Source organism: Falco naumanni, chromosome 8 (assembly GCF_017639655.2).
Source record: "Falco naumanni isolate bFalNau1 chromosome 8, bFalNau1.pat, whole genome shotgun sequence".
Classification (NCBI taxonomy): Eukaryota; Metazoa; Chordata; class Aves; order Falconiformes; family Falconidae; genus Falco; species Falco naumanni.
In genome coordinates this window covers 30,977,150-30,996,194 of record NC_054061.1, presented here as the reverse complement: position 1 = coordinate 30,996,194, position 19,045 = coordinate 30,977,150, and the positions used below count along the sequence as shown (strand labels likewise).

Sequence of the window (19,045 nt, the reverse complement as noted above, 5' to 3'; positions counted from 1 at the left end):
CATATATTGTTGGCTATATAGAATCAAATTCTTATTCCCTTATCTCTGCTGAAAAACACCTTGCAATTTACTTCACAGTTGCCAGATTAGGTACACTATTCACTAGCTCACTGCCTTCCCAAAACTATATATAAACAAAAAAATTCTCCATAAAAAAGATCTTATCTTTTTTTGTAGACCTTCTTTCTTTCAAGGTCCCTAACAGAATGAGAAGTGGAAGCTGGCATGTATTTTGAAGAGATTACGCAGACTGCAGGTTTTCCACTGCTGTTAATGCTTACATAACCCATCTCCTTCTCCTTGATGCATCTGCAGTGTTTATAGACCAATACGATACACAACCTCTATGCTGGCATTTCCTACTGAGCAGAAGCATCTGCCTGAGAATGTGGTAAACAAGCTCTTCAAATGCTTTCTAAAATCTGTTTTCACTAAAATACTACTACTAATATGATTTTTTAAAGTTAGAATTCTGCTATGTTTGTCCTGGAAACTTTCCAATCCAAGGAGTGTAATCCCTGCAGATGTATCTACATGCATTATCTGAAAATCTGAGATGATGGTTGATGTGACCTTTCAGTAGCAGCCATCTCCCATATCTCTGATGAGTCTTTAAACAACAAGCTAATCCATTGCACATCAAAGTATAAAAACATCACTAAATTCTTAAGTAATTAATCTAATAGTCTGCTCACAACCAAATACAATAACTACAATAAAGTCCAAACAACCTACAAAATTTACCCCAAGCAGCATTCTAAACTAGAAAATAAGGCATCTAAGAGCTTTTATGAGTGTCTCAGAGGATTCTGCAAGCTATCTGCTGATTCTACGTCACCACACAATGATCTGACAGTCCCTTAGTTTGATCTACTATTAATTCATGAAAGTACATCTTAGAATGTTTTATCTCCTGTGTTCTAACTACTCACCTTGCAATTAGGTCAGGTAAGGAAAAAGCTTTCGAGAGTCCAAAGCATCTGCAATATGCACAGGGAACTATTGACTAAGGAAAAAAAGAAGTTGGCAGCCACAGGTGCTCAGGTAAGTATTTACACATCATGGCATCTGCCAAATAGCTGGAATAGATTATTTAGGCCCATGATGTCCAAACACGAGGTAATAAATCACTACAGCTTTTATGTAGTCCCTCTGTTATTCCAAACTTGACCATCTCAGGAGAACAAGTGCAGAGCTCCCCAGCACAGGAGCTCTCTGGCAAGGCAACATTGACTTTACATATGAACTGAAGGAACTAAATATTTAGCCTATATAAATACACCTTATCAGCAGATCTTCAATAGTCTTAATAAAGTTATATAATTAACATTAGATAGCCAGAACTTAAGCTGCTTGCTAAGGATAGAGAAAACCATTGATTGTATTGTGAACTAAGTGTGTCTCCATTTGCAGTGAGAATAGAGAGAAGGGAAAGCAGGGCTTGGCATCCCTCAACAATGAATTATTGGGCTATACAGCAATAAACTTAATGCTTAGGTTGTAAAAGGAACCGTAAATGGAACCACAAGACCTTGATTTATGTACTAGATAGATACTGGTTTGAGATCTAGATTAATTCTTTAATAAAGATGCTATCCATCACTGAAAAAGACCTGCCTTGGTTGTTTATTTGCCTATCATGAACAAAGAGTGTTAATTATGTTGTTTCAAATATAGTAGGTCTTCCCTAATACTTACAGTCCGCCACACTGCAATATGTCTTATGCAGGAATGCATTATATTTTCAATTGAAAATGACTTACCAAATTGAAAACATAATTTTTTGTCATTGTAAGCCATATAATGTATTACAGCTTCACTGCTACAGGATAGCAAGGGGCTGGGGTGGGGGGGTGGGGCGGGGAATCAAACCTGCACCTATTTTTACTGTTCTTACAGTATCATACATTCTTACAGTATATATATTATTTTTAAATTATCAGTAAAAGGAATGTCACTAGGGATGAAATAAAGCTAAGGATTAGTTTCAGGAATGACAAAACGTCAGTAACTGTTCCAAAAACATTTCTGCATACAATAGTATATATGTCATAGGTTGAGGCATTCTGGAAAGTTTTCTATCACCTTGAATAGAAACGTCACCAGGTCAGCAGTTCTTACACAATCTGACATCATATTCATTTTAGTTACAGGTCCTCTTCTAGGACAGGTCCAAAGCCCAGCAGAATTAGGTTAAGAAAAAAGGTTTTATCTGATCACAGCCACAAGGGAAGGTGAGCTGATACCTGCCTGGCCCCAGCTGGCACTCTGTTGCTATTTCTGACTTACCCACATTGCAGCTGAATGCTACAAAATAAAAAACCCCACACATCCAGACCAAACTGAGACAGTTAGGACAAAGCCTCCAGGGATTTATCAACTTGAATATAGAATGTAACTTCAAAAACAATCATAACTGTCCCATTGCACACTGGCACAATTCATCCAGATTTATTATTGTTATGAAATTGAAATGCCTGAATATGTGGGTTAAAAATCAATGACAATTAATATTACATAAGGCTTTCATATCAAACTTGCATAAGCATTTGATTAAATTAAAAAAAAAAAAAAAGCCAAACACTACCTGCTACAGTGTCATTGAGAAGTGGAGGATTAGGTTTTGATCCTATAAATAGGTATTTCTGATTTGAAATGTAGATTGAAGTGTATTGCAAAGGCATATTCCAATTTTCAACTCAATACGTTGTTTTAAATCTTTGTTTTGCTCCAACAATTAAGTATAAGTACAATTTGTTGGGTTAAATAGCAGTCAGGGGTCTAATTATGTAACATTACCTCAAGCTCACGTTGCCCCTTACCCAAATATCACTGAAACCAATGAGTAATCTTCTATCGATTTCAGTAAGTTTTGCTTTATTCCTTCCAACCTGTAAAATGCTGGCATTTTCTCAATATCCTTTTGCAGGCTTCCTTGTTTGCTTCCCGTGATCGCTACCATCTCTAAAAAAAAGATAATGGATTTTATTTTATTTTTAATTGAAAACAAAGGAAGGCAGGCAATACTTTTGCAATACTTCTATATCCTTTAATCCAGCTTCTGCCAATTATCTACATGGCCACTTTATTCTTGTATTGGAGTTAAAGCATCCAGCCATTCGGATTTCTTTATCTGATGTCCCTGGATTAAAAATCCTGTGATGACATAAATGAGAATTCTAGTAGTTCCTGAGTTGAAAAAAAGTAATGTTTGGAATCTTTTCTTCCATTCCATTTGCAATCACAAAATGCAAGCACAGAGTCTTATTAAAAATCACATATCAGAACCTTAAGTTTCTTGAGTCTCAGCAGCTCAGCTTTGGCTTAAAAAGTGTTTTGGACAAATGTTCAGATAAGGTGGGTTTTTTTCCTGATTTTGTCTTGTAATTCTGAGAGCTACATTTCTTTATCACTGCATTGCTAGTTTAATCTAAAAAGTTTTATTCCTATTCCTACCCAGGTTGTCAAGATTATGCCCTAATTTACATATATATATATATATACGTATTTTTTTTAAAAAATCAAGCCTATAGTACAGATTTGTGCATGTTTTTTTGGTAAGCCAAGAAAGCAATACCTAGAAGTTTTAGTAAATCCTAGTTTATAGAAAATTAATTATACTTTTGATTTACAGTTTAAAAGCCATAAAAGCTTTTTTTTTTTCCCCCTGAATATATTGGAATATCCATTATAATTTGTCTTCTTCAAGAACTTCCATTCACTTTATAGTTCCCCTCTTTCTCTGAAAGAAATTCCAGTCAGTGGCCATGTAGTCCTCATTGAAACATGCACCAGTTTGACCTTTTAATTTTGTTTTCATTTACTTCGGAGATAAACAGAAGACTGATGGTAATGTTTTGTAGCTGGGACACCTGTATGTTGTCAAATCTCCTTTAATAAGTGGTAGCAAAAAGTGCTTATCTGATGCTCAACCTGTGCTCGCACTATTCAAAATGTTTTTTCTCCTGATTTACATGATTAACTTATTTAATGAGGCAGAAAGAAGGTCTCATCCATTGTAGTTAGTCACAAGCAATGCAGTACTGAATAAACAGTAACAGCACATTAATCTCTCCGACTTTTCATTATTATCCACAAACAGGAATACATTTGTACCTGTTTTCATGGCTAACTGCACTTGTTTTCTGGTTTTAAGAAGGAAAGAAGAAAGCAACCCCGAAATTATGATACAGCATACTAAGAATGTGTTTCAGGTACAGAAGAAAGTGCACTAGGTGCCAAGGCGCAGTTTGTGCGCAGCCATCTCTTTGAGGCCATGCGGCCGTCCGACACCATTAGAGAAGTTTAGGAAAACAGAGCATATGAAATAACTCGCCCACAGGGAGGGCAGCAAGGGCTTCAGGGCCCTCTTTTCTCCTTTGAGCTAGAGTGAAATAACAGAGGTGAAGAAAAGATCCTCTTTTTTCCATGTGTGAGACATGGAAATCCACAAACGTGTGGGGTCTTTCTGTCTCCTCCAGCCGTTGGCCTGTGCTTGGGTCCTACCATACAGAACCAGTTTCCTCAGAGGTGCAAAACAGGATTATTTAACACACATTGGTTTTTCCTACCATTTTCTCTCCAAAGAAGTAAAGAAAAAAAATGGCATTTAGTGCTATCTATAACATAGTTGAGCCTGTCCACGCTGCTGTCTGAAAGCATTTCCAAGCACAGCCTACTTCCCAGTCAAATGACCTCTCAGAACGGCTGGTTATTGATAGGTTTTGTCTGAACAGCCATTGCCCAGCACAGAGTACACGTGGGCCAAAGGAATTGTGAGGATAACAGTACGACCCTTTCAGGCCAGTCCTGGCTGGGTTGTTGGGTTACATGACACCTTAGCTCTGGGAGCTGCTCTGTCTCAGCAGGGCTGGTACACCGAGATTCAAACTCACACACTATAAAAACCGTCTGGCGCAGCGAGACAGCGTGGATGCACAGAACAAGCAATTCCAGCAGCATTCTCAGAAGGCAAGCCCTTCTGACTCATCCTCATCCTCTCAGCCAAACCACCGTCAACATCTTGAACCACTACTCTCCTTGAAACTCCTTTTTTCCCCTCCCAGAACGGTTGGACCAAACGACAGTGATGGAAAATGCTCCTTTGTCATCATCCCCACCAATAAGAAATCCCCCTTTTGCAGAAGCCGTGTTTTTAAAATACCATTGCCTAAAAGAAGTGATCAAGCTATGGGTGAGGAGCAGGCTCCAGAGGCAATCCCATGTAATTTCTTCATTAACCACAATGGATCAAAATCTGGGTGAGATTTCATAAAAGAGCAATCCAAGGAAACAGGCCAACAGCCAGGTAGCCTCCAAGTGTCATGTGTGATGGGAACATAGACAGGCATGATGGTTCAAGACCTAAGTCTGCAGGTGAAAATACCAAGGCAGGACCAAAAACCAGGCTTGCCTAAGTTGATTGCTTCGGTGAGGTGGCCTTTCATCTGAACTTCTGGAAAATTTTGCTTTCTGCTACATAATACATTTGCATGTTATGCGATGCATATGTAGCATAACAGCTGGCACAAACCTGTTCTAAACATTGATTCTCTTACTGGCCCACTGATACTCATACTTGAAAAGTGATAAAGGAAAAGATCCCTCAGCCATGATCACAGCTTTTCCACAAAGGCTGCACCTCCCTAGACCCTCAGACGGAGCCACGTGCCAGCACCAGTTTACAGCTGATCCCTTCTAGCAGACTCTGCGGAGTGCACATGTAAAGAAGGAGAGAAGCTGTGAGCAGCAAAGTTTAAGAAATGTGTTCATACATATCGCTGACAACATATTTTTGCCATTTAATAAAACTGTCTTTGTAAATACTTTTCCCACACCACTTCCACATCATTGTCATCGGGAAATTAAATAACAGAATCAAAAATATACAAATGCAGGAACAATTTTACATTAGAACTATGGCTTCTGTTGTTTTGTTTTGATTTTTTTTATTTGGTTGGTTATTTATTTTTTTCCTTGGTTTATACACACACCAGAATCCTAGATCAGAAATTACTTTATTGTAGTATGAAAAGACAAAGCATAGTTTTAACTGAGTTTTTTTCCAGAAGATATGAATATCATAAGCAATACATTTGCCTCATCCATTATACAAAAACCTTTGTATCCTAGGAATTAAATATTAGGTAGGTGTACCCTTACGTGCATTAAAAGGGCAGTACTGTTGACTGGCAGTACTTTGAAGATGCCAACAACTCTAGATCAGATTCTTTCCACACAACGGGGTTTTTTTTGAGGTTTTCTTATACTTTTTTCTAATGAGCCCACGGACAAACTCTGAAGGAAGGAGTATAAAAGTAAGGAAGTGAGCAAAGCCAGTTTCCTTTCTATTTTCATCCTTGTGCAAGGTTGAAAAAAAATCTGGCTGGGAATCAGATTTTGTACTGGGCTGAGATGCCCTTGATGCCATTTGTTCAATCTCAATGCAGAAAAGCAGAACCACAACCTTCTTAATCCACTAGACTGATGTACAGAAAGTAGCTCATTTTTGAAGGATGGATGAGCTAGTTAAAACAAAAAGAACTAGCAATCAATAGGAAATAGAAATTTCTAAAGGCAGAAAACCAATAAGAGAAGGGTGGCAAGGTGTGGAGAGAGAACGGCAGAGAGAGAGACAGAGGCTGGGACTTGCTTTTGTTTATTTTCTAAACACATTGCAATAACAATGGTCTGTGATGAGGCAGGATGGTAACACTTTTAGTCATATCAAAGACAGGGAAGAAGAGTTTAGTAATTGTTTCCCATCTATATTTGGAAAGAAGATGTGTATACCTCTCCCTTCACTTAGTGATCAAAGTCTATAGCAGACAACATCTACTTGGGATGACTTGTAAGGCTCCTTGTACCCAAGATTCACAGCTTAATAAATCCTGGGGCTTAACATATGCTCCAGAAGATTGGAAAAATTGTGTACTTGTAATAGTGCAGTAAAAATTTTGTCCTAAACCTTCTTACTAGGAAATAACCCAAAGACAAAGAACTGGCTGGCTGGCTGATGAAGCTCAAAAAGAAGTTATCTAACAGAAGTTGATTTGGAGGGAACTCAAAAGAGGTTCTGTAACAAGAAACAGTAGATGGTCCTAACCAAGACATTCTTAAATGATTTATAAACAATCATAAAGTCAGTACTGATAAAATCCACTGATGATGCAAAGAATGGCCAGAAAATAAACATCAAGAACACAGCAGCCATAGGAGTAAATACAGACTGATTGATATGCCAGCACTATTTAAATAAGATGTGTCTTAAGATAGCCAAGTGCAAAATTGTGCTGTATATGCTGAATATCCTCACAAAATGAGAGACTATGTCCCCAAAAGTTATACCATGTTAATGAGTGAGCTACCACCATGATAATGTGGTTTAAAATGTTGATTACTAAATGTATGTTAATAGGGAGGTATTTTTCACTCTGGTGAAACTGGGTGTAGATCTAGTATCTACTGGTTTTCATTAAAAATATTAGGAACTATAGATTATACCACAATCAAGAAAGAATGCTTAACAGTTGAAGGCAGAGCTTTTTAAGTTCGTCAGAAAGATGGCTGGAAGGAGACTTGATTAGAGCATGTATGTACTGCTCAATAAGAAAAACTGTTGGTATTAAAAGGCTGCTTAATCCAGTTGTGAAGCCAGAGTAATAACTAGTGCTTGGAAGCTAAGCCAGGCAAATTGAAATGGTGCATACATTTTTAAAACTGAGAGATTAGCCAGCTGAGCAAATGGGGGATGACTGGTTCTCTGTCAGTAACGATTGGACTGCCTGTTATTTTGGGAGATCTTTTCTCTCCGACCACAAATTCCACTCTGGAACTGGGAAACAACCTGACAAATCGTTATTTTCCCATGGAAAGAGTTTATTCAAAAAGTTTCTAACCAGCATTAATCAAGTCAGGGATTGTGCTATATAGGAATGTCCCCAAAGTTTAGCACAGAACTGTTTATAAGAAAAACTCAGTGGATCTAATAATATAAAATATTTAAAAATATATAAAAATATGTGCCATATACCCTAGACTCAGAAGATAAACACCAACTAGTACTACTGACTTATGCAGCTGCTTTTATTGTCCAAGAAATAAAATACACACCTCCGTACTGAACTTCTAACTTCATTCTCTATGGACAACCTGAGGAAATGTGTATTCATGAAATGAACAAACCCAGAAACCACACACATTGCACAATAACCCTAACTACATTACATAACAATAAATCTAAATTAACCTGAACTTCATGGTATTCCAACAGAATTGTGTATTAATTCTGATTTGGAAGAGCTTTACCTGTCACTTTATATATCTTAAATAATCTTGCTCAACCATTCAGAACAAAACTATTTTCCAGCTCTAATATTCCATCATATTAAAACAGTGTTAGAGACAGAAGAGATTTCATATGCTGAAGTTTTTCAATACTTTTGCAGTATTCACAGAAGAGACTACAGTTAGAAAAAAATGAAAGGAATATTTTTCCATAAAAGAATACAGTATGATCAAATCAAAAACATCTTAGAGTGGAAATGTAGAAAAGGAATAATTTTGATCTTGTCAACTGAAGAAAGCAGAAAGGTTCCATTTCAGCTTTCAAGTAATTTAATTTCCATTCAATTTCCATTTATATTTACATATAAACAGAATAACCACAAGTGAAAGGAATTAACATAAAATGAAAGCTACTTGACCCCAAAAAGCTTCACAGTGTCTTTTACTTATAAAGAAATTTCAGGACAACATTGTCTTTTGTCTTCACAGGACCTCTCTAGACACAGAAAAAATATAAAAGATATTTGTAAAAAACATAGCACAGTCATGTTGCTACCACAGATATGTACGGGGTGTATCACAGTTAAATTGATAGCTCTCATCCCGTCTCTGCTGGAGATGTTTAGGTGACTAGGTGATGTCACTACAGTGATCTTGCAGGTCTTCATTAATAAAGAGCTGTCATTGTGACCTGATCAGATAAACAATTTCAACTTTAGAGTGCAGGAGAAAAAAGCACCCCCTGGATCTTCTATTTGCCTTAACTGACAGTCCACCCAACCTATGAGACAATAGATTTGCAGGTGTCTAAACACAGGTACTCCTTTGTCACACGCACGTTAACATTCACTCTCTCCTGGAAATGGCAAATAATCCACTACAACCAGATGTGCTAATGGGCAATGCATATCCACACTACTAGGTTAGACATTTTCCCTGCTAAAATAATTCATTTCATAGAAAATTGCAAAAATATTTGAAGGACAGAAATGCAGTACTAAAAAGACTCTTCAGAGGCTGGTGTGCAGTTACACCACCATTGAGCAGTTTCAGTATCATGATGCTGATCCCTGCCTTTGCGATATTTATGAAAAGATAACATGCTGCAATTGTGAGCTCAACAAATAACGTAAAACATACAAGGTTTCACTGTTAGTCCCTGGGACACAATTTCCCAGGGAGGTTTTGGTAACTGTGTGTCATCGCCGCCTTCTCTGACAGCTACAGAGCCAAATTACCCAACAGAAACTTCTGTAATCCCAGTGTGTACCAACCATTTAGTGCTATAGCACACAAATTCAGTGAAAATAAAACCCCACACATGTTCTCTGTTTTGCTGCAATATCCCATTTTGCCCCAATACAGAAGGACAGGAACCGCTTGTTTCAGAATCACTGATATTAATAGAAAAAAAAGCAGACACAGGGAAGAAACAAAAAGCGAGTGAAGTGTAATGCAGCAAGGTACAGCCAATAAAAATCAGAATAAGGAGATAATATGATAAAAAAATAGGATCAAAGCTAAGAATAAAACCATCCACAAGTCCCTTTTCTTTAGACTGCAGCACCTACAGAGCAGGGTGACTCTCCTGTTGACACAAGCTGTGTTTGTGGAAACCCAAGCATTATGCAGATGACAAACTGCTGCATCAGCCTGTAGCTCTACCAAGCTGGGAAAGAAGATTTTCCCTCGTTGCTCCTGCTTGTGATTAGCATCTTACCTGCTCTCCTTGTATGTTGTACGAAACTGGGATATAAAAGACAGGACTGGAGACACGGATAAACAGGTTTAGAAGAGACAGACGAAAGCTACATTGTCACACAGCTGAATGAAGCCCATCTCTGCCTCTGCTTGTTCTGCCTCACATCTGCTTCCATGTGGCAGGTCAGAGGGTTCCCTCTGTCCAAAAAATCTGAAACCACCTAGCACCGGAGCCTCAACTGAAGTTTTATGGACCACTAACATTCCATTTCCCAGTACAGATCAAGGACTACCCAGCAGAAAATGTTTCTTTTAGCTGTTCATCACAGCTGCCCCAGATCCACCTCAATAATATTTCATTTGGTATTTTGGAATAAATTTCTCAAGACTTGAAACAAAAATGAATTCCTAAAGAAAACCCCAAAGCCAACCAAATAACAGTAAATACAACAGTAACAACAAAACTTCCTGACACTTATTGGAGGTGCAACATCCTACTTCTTTGCAATTACTCTAGCGTTCAAGCAAAGAACCAGAAATACACAGGAAAAATCAAAATTCATTCCTGCACTGCATTAGATACAGAGTACCCAGACATGATACAGTTATTATGTGCAACCATTTCAATTACAAAGACTGCTAAAGCATGTAATTTGACAGCCACTTCATACAGTATCTCTTCAGCAGATCTCACAATAAGGATCAGGGCTTGTAGATTCAGTGTCAACTTCCCAATCACCTGTGAATGCCAGCATTTACTTAAAAATCTATTTTCTCATTTTAATTGCCTTGTGTCCGCACACTAAATCTGAGTTTCTTTCGATCACAAGCATCATAACCCAAATACACCATTTGAAAAGGAGTCGATTTACTTAAAATATACACTATCTGCAATGTGTTTCAAGCCTGTATTTATGTTCCTTACAACACTAAATCATCTTTTTATGTTGCAACATGTTGTATATCGCTTAAAAATTAATTAATATTATGACAACAGAAGTGTTATCATGAGAATTGTTTACTCTTTGGAATTTTAAGAGTATTCAACAGCCTGGTTAGCGTTAGTTTCTGATACCAACAGTCAAGGTCTATGGTAGAAGAGCTTTCATGATGTGACATCTAATTGTAATGCAATCTTAACTAACAAGAATATAAAAACTGTGTCAAAGATCCCAACAAATGGGCCTAATTAAATGCCTCCAAAAGAAGAAATGGAATCACATAGTAGGTTTAATTTTATACTATTCAAACAAGAATAAAATTTCTTCTTTTTTCCCCGATAATTTCACATACATTTGTTGCTTTGAGATGTATGGAGTACCTCAGTGGACCAGTGCCAGTAGCAGCCTGAAATATCCATGTATCATCCATAGAAACCACATTCCCAACAAGAAATCATACAGCGCAAGATTTTATTTTCCAAAATACTTTTTTTTCCAGAAGACCTCACAGGATTTTCAGCAGAAAACTTTCATTTAAATCAGTGGCTGAACACCAGAGATTTTTCTCCTTGAATTTAATGAGAACATATATCTGTTTGTAATTGTTATAACTAAGGTAACATTTACCAAGCAGTGCCATATTTCTTGGCATAAGCAAGTCAAATTATCGTAGCAGTAAAATACCTATTCACCTCTCAGCTACTGGGATATGGTATTAATCTTTATCTATTGACCTTTGATTATACTGCTGAAACTAAAAGGAGGACCAGTGTACTTTTATTTCATTTTTATTTTGCTGATTTTACGAAATAGTAAGAAAGCACTTAGCATATGAATCATTATGTGGACAAAATATTGAGATGCAAATTAAGCTACATGTTTGTATGACTATGAAATGCTTTCTGCATTAGTAACTGATGGGAATTTAAACAACAATTTGGTGAAATAAATAGTCGGATACTAGAACAAACAACAAAGATACTGCAGTAAACTCATCCTCTGTTCAAGTTTTGCGTGAAGAAAGCACAAAGTAGGAACAGTAGCAGACATAAGGTCTGCTCCTTTTCTATCATTTCTTGAAAGCTGTGTTAGGTGCCCAGAGACCCTAAGTCAGATAACTGAAGAACTTTGTACTTGTATTATGCATGTACTGATAATTTCCTGCAAGCTGGGCAATCATGCCTCATTCACGAGAAAGAGAACCTGCAGGATCACCTGAACACAACCTACTGGCCATAACGAGCATTTGGTGCAATGAAGCATTTTTCTGGGCTCATTCTTCCATGTCTCTCTAAAACTGACCTTTTTCTTTGAGACTCCTCACTATTGAAACTTCCCTTGGTCTGGCTTTCACCTCATTGTCTATCCCTCTCCTCCTTCACCTCAATTGTCCTTTAATGTTTATTTTATTTTAATGCTATCTCCCACCTTACCTAGAGTCTGTTCTAATATTTTTCCGTGCTCAGCTTTGGGTACCTCATCCTTCCTCACTCACTTGGTGACTTTACTCACACACAGGTTTTTATTTACAGCACTGGCTTAATGCAGCACACCCACAAATCCAACTCTCTACACAGGCACTTTTCTTTTTATCTGATCCCAGATATCCTCCAGTTGCAACATCAGCCATCTCCAGCTTGTCATCAGCATGTGAAAACCTCAAGATTTTCCAATATCTTCTTCTAAAAGCTTTTTTACTCTCTCTCTTCTCCTTCATTACAACTAGAAATTATGCTGTTTTCCCTGATGTTCAAAAGTGTAATCTCCGGTTTCTTTCTGATGTCCTGCTCTCCCACTTGCTTCCCCACATGTTGTCTCTCCTTGGCTCTGGTTGCCCATAAGCACACACAGCTGCATACCTTCATGCTGCCACAGCACAGGGTGAAGGTGTCCGTTTCACCCAGACAAACAAGGATGAGAAGGATTCAGCTGTTTTCACCTGATCCTCAGCCACACAGCAACTCGAGAAGAAGGGCAGTCCTAGCAAGAACCTCCAGCTGTTCTCTGGCTTCACCAGCTGAAAGCACCCTGCTCCTATTTCCAGCCATTTACATCTTAGGGAACTAGAAAATAATTTCATCGTTCCTATCTGAAAGAAGTCAGTTGAGGACTACACATGCTGTCACCACTCTGGCACTGCTCCGTTAAAAAGCACTGAGGTGCTGGTGGATATTATTTAATACTCTAGGATGTGGCTGCATTAGCATTTGTCAAGGGACAGCTGGCATCATCTCCTGCCTTGTCCTGGAGAAGGCAACACTTATTGCTCTTATTGAAAAAAAGAGAGGAACCGTAGTAACTGTTTTATTCTCAGATTTCACTAGTTATAAACACTGCCCCATTTCATGGGACTTTAGGGGACTAGAGAGTATGAAAGGCCATGTCCTTTGGCAGGTTGCTTAGCAGCTTTCGAATCAAGTCAAGCCTCTCTGATTCAGTGATTTTCACTTGTATTCAGTTCTGTTTCCAGCAAAGGACAATGAGATCTCCTTTTAGCTCCAGTCCACTGCTGGGTTAAAGATGCTAGATTTAGTAGCTTGCTGCTGTGTGAAATAACCATGCCATTAAAGATGTTGGGGGTTTTTCCCTTTATTGAAGTGGCATTCACATTTAAACACTTTTAAGGTGCAGATTTCTCATTTGGTCAATTATTTATCCAAGGTTTCACCTTTTCCAAAAAAACACCCCAAAACAATCCCCATACTCAGTAAAATCTTATTTGCAATTATTATTGTCTTTTCTAGCCACTTCCAAAATCACAGTATTTTCCATGATGCTCCACTGTTTGAAACCTGGAGTGCTTTCCTAAAATATCTTCTCTCCCACCTTGCTCTTGGAACACATGAAGCAATACCGCTTGGCTGCTATATCACAGCTAAACCCAGTCTTTTCATTTTAGCAAAGTAATTTGAAATTTATTGTTTCAGTCTTTGACCCATTCATAAATCCCTTTTAAAAATACTTGGAAGAATATAAACTAATGTTATATGGTACCTTCTCCTCTTTCCTTAACATCTCAACTAATATTTTACCTGACTACTCACTTGCTACTGTTATATTTTCTTGAAGAAAGGATAGCTACAAATATCGTTTCTCCCTCATGGCATGTAAAACTAGAAAATGATGCTATAGACAGGTGATCCAACTTCTCTAGTAATTATACCCCTTATCTTACAGCTACATGCAGGCCACTAATTGATATGCTATGGATATTCATTTCTTACAGAATAGCACCATAAAGTAATTGCTTAAAGCAAAGAGTAAATAGATAGAATTTATTTTTTTTAAAATGTGACCCTAGACAACTTTATTATATGCACTGAACCTAATATGGTCTGTGCAGTCAAGAAGAGATCACCTCCTATCAGCCTGTTTTTACCTCTCCTTCCCATGAACACCATTAAGAGTTTAATGGAGCTTGCTTACCATGGAAGCAAAGCAGGGAGCGAGTAGTTAATGAGACTGAGCACTGCATAATTTACTTGGAAATAGTAAATTCTATACATTTGGGAATAAGTGTGTAAAAAACCTTAACATGCAAAGGTTATATGCCAAATGCACAAATGGCTATTCATGTACAAACCCCATTCTTCTTTACTCTGTTGATCCCAGTTGTTGCAGGCTGATGGTACAACTGAGCAGACTAATCCTGTGGTGTAGATTATTACAGAAGTCAATTGAAATACATGTAAAAAATCAAGATTCTGCCAGCACTGGGAAGTCCCAGCCATACGCACACTGCTGCTCTGAAAAGATGCTTTCATGATGCCCATTTGAGATGTTTCACTTCTGCATAGCATTAGCCCTATACAGTAGCTAGAGGTAAGCACCAACGTACTGGTCTCTGTGCATTCTTCTGTAATGCCTCCCTGGTTGGCAGGCTCCCAGAAAGACCAAGGATGCAGTAAGACAGGGGTCCTCAAACTTTATAAACAGGGGGCCGGAGTGCAGATGAAGTGGCAGGAATTCATCTGCGGCTGCTTGGTTTCCCCACCCAACCCCTGGCGGGGGGGTTCTGTAAATACCGGGGGCCAGACTGAGGACCCTGGGTGGCTGTATCCAGCCCGTGGGCCGTAGTTTGAGGACCCCTGCAGTAAGAGAAGTGTAAGTTTCTTTATCGACAAAAATAGATGGCCCACACTAGTGAGAGATGGGCTTTGTTTCACCTGGAGCATATGGAACCTCACCTCACCATCGCCAGTCTGGGCAACTCCGGTGTGGAGAAGTTTGCATTTTACAAGGCAAGAATTATTACTGAACTTCCATGAAAACATTTAAATACAAAAGCCAGCTTTAACATTTGCATTCCTCCTAAAGAATACAGTCTCTCTTTTTTTTTTTTAATCATGTCAATAGCAGTGATTTGTTGTCAGTCATACTACCTTCTGAAAAGCAGAAGTTCCTACAAACAGCTGTAGCCAAAGTACCTGCTTTGTAAATTACTTTTGATCTATGACACTTACTATTGGAAAGTTAAGACTGCACTTCCTAACACTGGTCCCAGGCACTCTCATTGTCTTTCAAATATGTTTCTAGATCTTTACTATTACTATAGATTTTTAATAATCAACAATGATGTATCTATTCCTTAGATACTACTAGAGTAGGATGCATACGTTTCTAAAGAGCTCAGATTTGTCCTTATATGTAGAAATCATATATATAGTTTGTATCATGTTTCAATTTTTTTAGTCTAGCTGAGCAAAATGTGTTCAACGCAGAAAGCTAAAAGGATCCAAATATCTCCACTAAAATATTTCTACTGAACTATTTCAGTAGGGAAAAAAAAAAAAACCAAAACAAAACAAAAACCACACCACAAGCTGTACAGATAGTAAATGTCATTTTTACAGCCTCTCCTGGCTCTCTATAATTTCTTGGGGTGGGGCTGAGACAGAAAGTGAAGGTGGCAAAACTTAAATAGTATTCCTTGGTTTTCAAGGGGAAACCAAACCCACATATTCAAGTAAAATGCAAATGTAATTTAATAAAAAGTACAAAAATCCCAGAAAAAAAGAAAATAATTTCCATAGAGCATGAACAGGTGAGAGTCTAGGTCTCAGCAATTAAATGAAAAACCATCACAGTTTAAAAAAAAACCCCACAATATATATTTTTGCTAAATAGAATATTTAAATTTTCAGAAAACCCCTCATGGTCTTCAGGTTTGCTTGCTATTCAGTTCAAAAGTTAATGATCAGTAATCTAACACAAAATTCCTGTAATTAAATGTATTTTAAATAGGATCAGTATTCTTCCAGTAATTATTGCCTAACAGAAGTCCAATACCATCTAATACTTTCAATAAATCAACACTTAGATGAAAGAAGCGTGTTTATCAGGACTATTGCTGAGGAAAAGACAAGAGGTAGTCTTAGAAGTCAGCTGTATTACTCAGGTAGCAATTACAATAAATCATATTCATTTCCCTAGTCCCCAGCCATGGACCAGCATCCCTGACACAGAGCAGCATGCAATCCCATGGCAGAGAGATCCGGTGTATTCTGCCGGCTTTTCATGGGCTGCATTGCTGAAGTGTACACTAACTCCGTCTGTTATATTATAACAAAATTAAGACGTTTTGCTTTCATAAAAGTAAAATGTATTTCCAAATTCCTCCATCCTAGCAGGTTATGCTGTGATGCAGGGCAACAGCACTAGTCTACAGATCACTCCTCCATGTGAGGATACACATTGTCAATTGCATAAGAGTAAGAATTGAAGAAACAAGAACATAAATAAGGTCAGTACAATCCATCTATGTTGTTATTTTTGAAATATTCTTTGTACTTCTGGATGTTATAGTGTCTTTTGAATACTAACCAAATTATTAATCTCCTAACAGCTGGCTGATTTTGTAAAATGAATATTAACTGCATTGCTGCATCTTTTACCTCCTCACTTGCATTTTAGATTAATAACTAATTCAGCTCCCTTAAAAAACACAGAAAAAAAAAACCCAAAAAATAAATAAAACCTTAAGTGGTTGCCAAACTTAGCAGGGTACTGCAAGGTACAAGACGTTCACATTTATATTCATCTGTGCAAATGGAAGGTATAATACTGGGACACAGTGGCTGTTCTTTCCAGATAATTATATTTTGGAATTGCAATGAAGCAAACAGAATTTCTTCTACACGGTGCAGAATTTCTTACAGCTAAAGATACTACATCTTACTGGTGTGAGCAGATAGCATAGTCTAGGGGTTAGAAAAGCTGTCTGCACTGTGAAAAACAGCCGTTGAGTATTCCTCAGTGCTACTTCCTATGCATGAAATGATCATCTTGAAGTGATCCATAATGCTGACCTTGAAACTATCTGCAAAGAACTAGTTTTCTTTCAAGACGCGCTATCCTGATTCCTACAAAAAAAACACCCAGGAGGGTGTACATATGGAAGACAGGTGTTTGGGTAATGTTTCCAAAGGACAGTCTCTGGCTGTTGTAAGACACCTGACCAGATCCTCATGAGTGGGCAGTGCTCATCCGAGCCCACCTTGCAAATTCTTGCTCTATCATGCATTTTTCTGCCAAGCACGTCTCTCTCTTAAGTGCCTGTATCTCAGATGTAGATACAGCCTAGAAATACTGCATGGAGCCCTTTTTGAGCAGGAGGGAGAGGTCGAATGGCCCTGTTCACTGCCTCTTCCAATACACAGGAGAGGGGAAGGCTATAAAGAAATAAAACGAGGTTTTGTCCTTCACGCAGACATAGTCAGGCTATGGAGGTCCTTTCTGCAGGATACTGTAGTGGCTGATGCTTTATAGTGATTCACAGAGAATGTGGCCAGGTCAGGGAAGATAAATCCTCTCAGGTTCCCAAAGACATAAAAGCAACCCCTGCCTCGGGAAGACACCAGTGTTACAGACTGGGAGATCTGGGAAGGAGCAGTCAGTATCGTATGTTTTATGGGTTTTAACACATTTCCTCTGGGCTATTTGTAAAAATTCAAAAGTTAAAAATAACAGAAGTAAAACAAAAAAATTAGTCTTACAGCAAAGACTGTCCTGGTTCTTGACCTTGTATAGACTTTACTTTTCAGTTGCTATGTACTAAAAAAGTATTTCACACCTCTGCCTCCAAAACAGTGTTATGTTAATTCAAAAAGCAACCACACACAAACCTTTTCCTCCAATTCAAATTCATGTTAGAGATGTGTTAGCTTTATACAAACCCAGAAAGCAGTATATAAGCAGATTAAAACAATTTATAGAAACAACAGTTTTAGTAACTACTAAGATAATTTTATCTATTGAATGTTCAAGGAGTGGAAGAAAGTAAAATACAATTAAAGTGGATATTCAGTATACTGAACTTCCTTGTACCTCGAGTTCATGAATAAAACACTTTGTTAGGTTCTTAAAATTTGAAATAAAATGTTAAGTTTCTTCATTCTGTGTAAGTTTCAGTGAAAACATTGCTGCAAGAGAGCAGGAGGGTAAAGTATCAGCTTGTCTATTATTAAAAACAGGATTAGAAAAAATAATTGGGCATATACTTGTTGCTTATATCAGAGGAATAAAGGGCACAAGAAATGCTGCTAAAAAGCAGATAAAGGACTGAAAAATGTTCTAAGATTAGTTAAAAATAAGAACCCTATGCATGGGAGATAGAAGTATGTAAGCAAAACAAAGCTGACAGGGCACTGCCCCATGTCATTCACCCACCACTGCAGTATGAGAGAAAGCTGGAAGTATGACAGAAAGCATTGGCACAGACAGTAATTTGTACTAAGAATTATTTTACAAGAAAATAAAAAGCTGAGATTTTTTTTTCAATACATACTTCCTTTCCCTGCACAAAAATGCAGACTTTCAATGGATGCACCTGCTTCCCAAATTCAGGAAACAGTGTATTCATAAAGTAATCAGGACAAGATTTTACCCAAAAAAGAAAATTTGTTTGATATTTTCAATTTTCAGACCTTTTACTTCAAAAAACCCCTTTGGGCCAAAAATGCAGATTAAAAAAAAAAAAAAGTTGGTCAGGTTGACACAGAAGATGGTGGAGATGATATTAAATTACCTGAAAACTAGTTTTAAATATTTGGGGTAAAATAAAATGTTTTCTTTTTTTGTTCTTTATCTATATGATCTTTCACTTTTCTGACACTCCC

General features: G+C 37.7%; 1 protein-coding gene across 1 annotated transcript in view; it reads right to left on the bottom strand.

Annotated features, from left to right (window-relative positions):
• DPP10 (dipeptidyl peptidase like 10) overlaps window positions 1–19,045 on the bottom strand; it is a 550,146-nt gene that overhangs the window by 335,244 nt on the left and 195,857 nt on the right. The window lies entirely within an intron of this gene.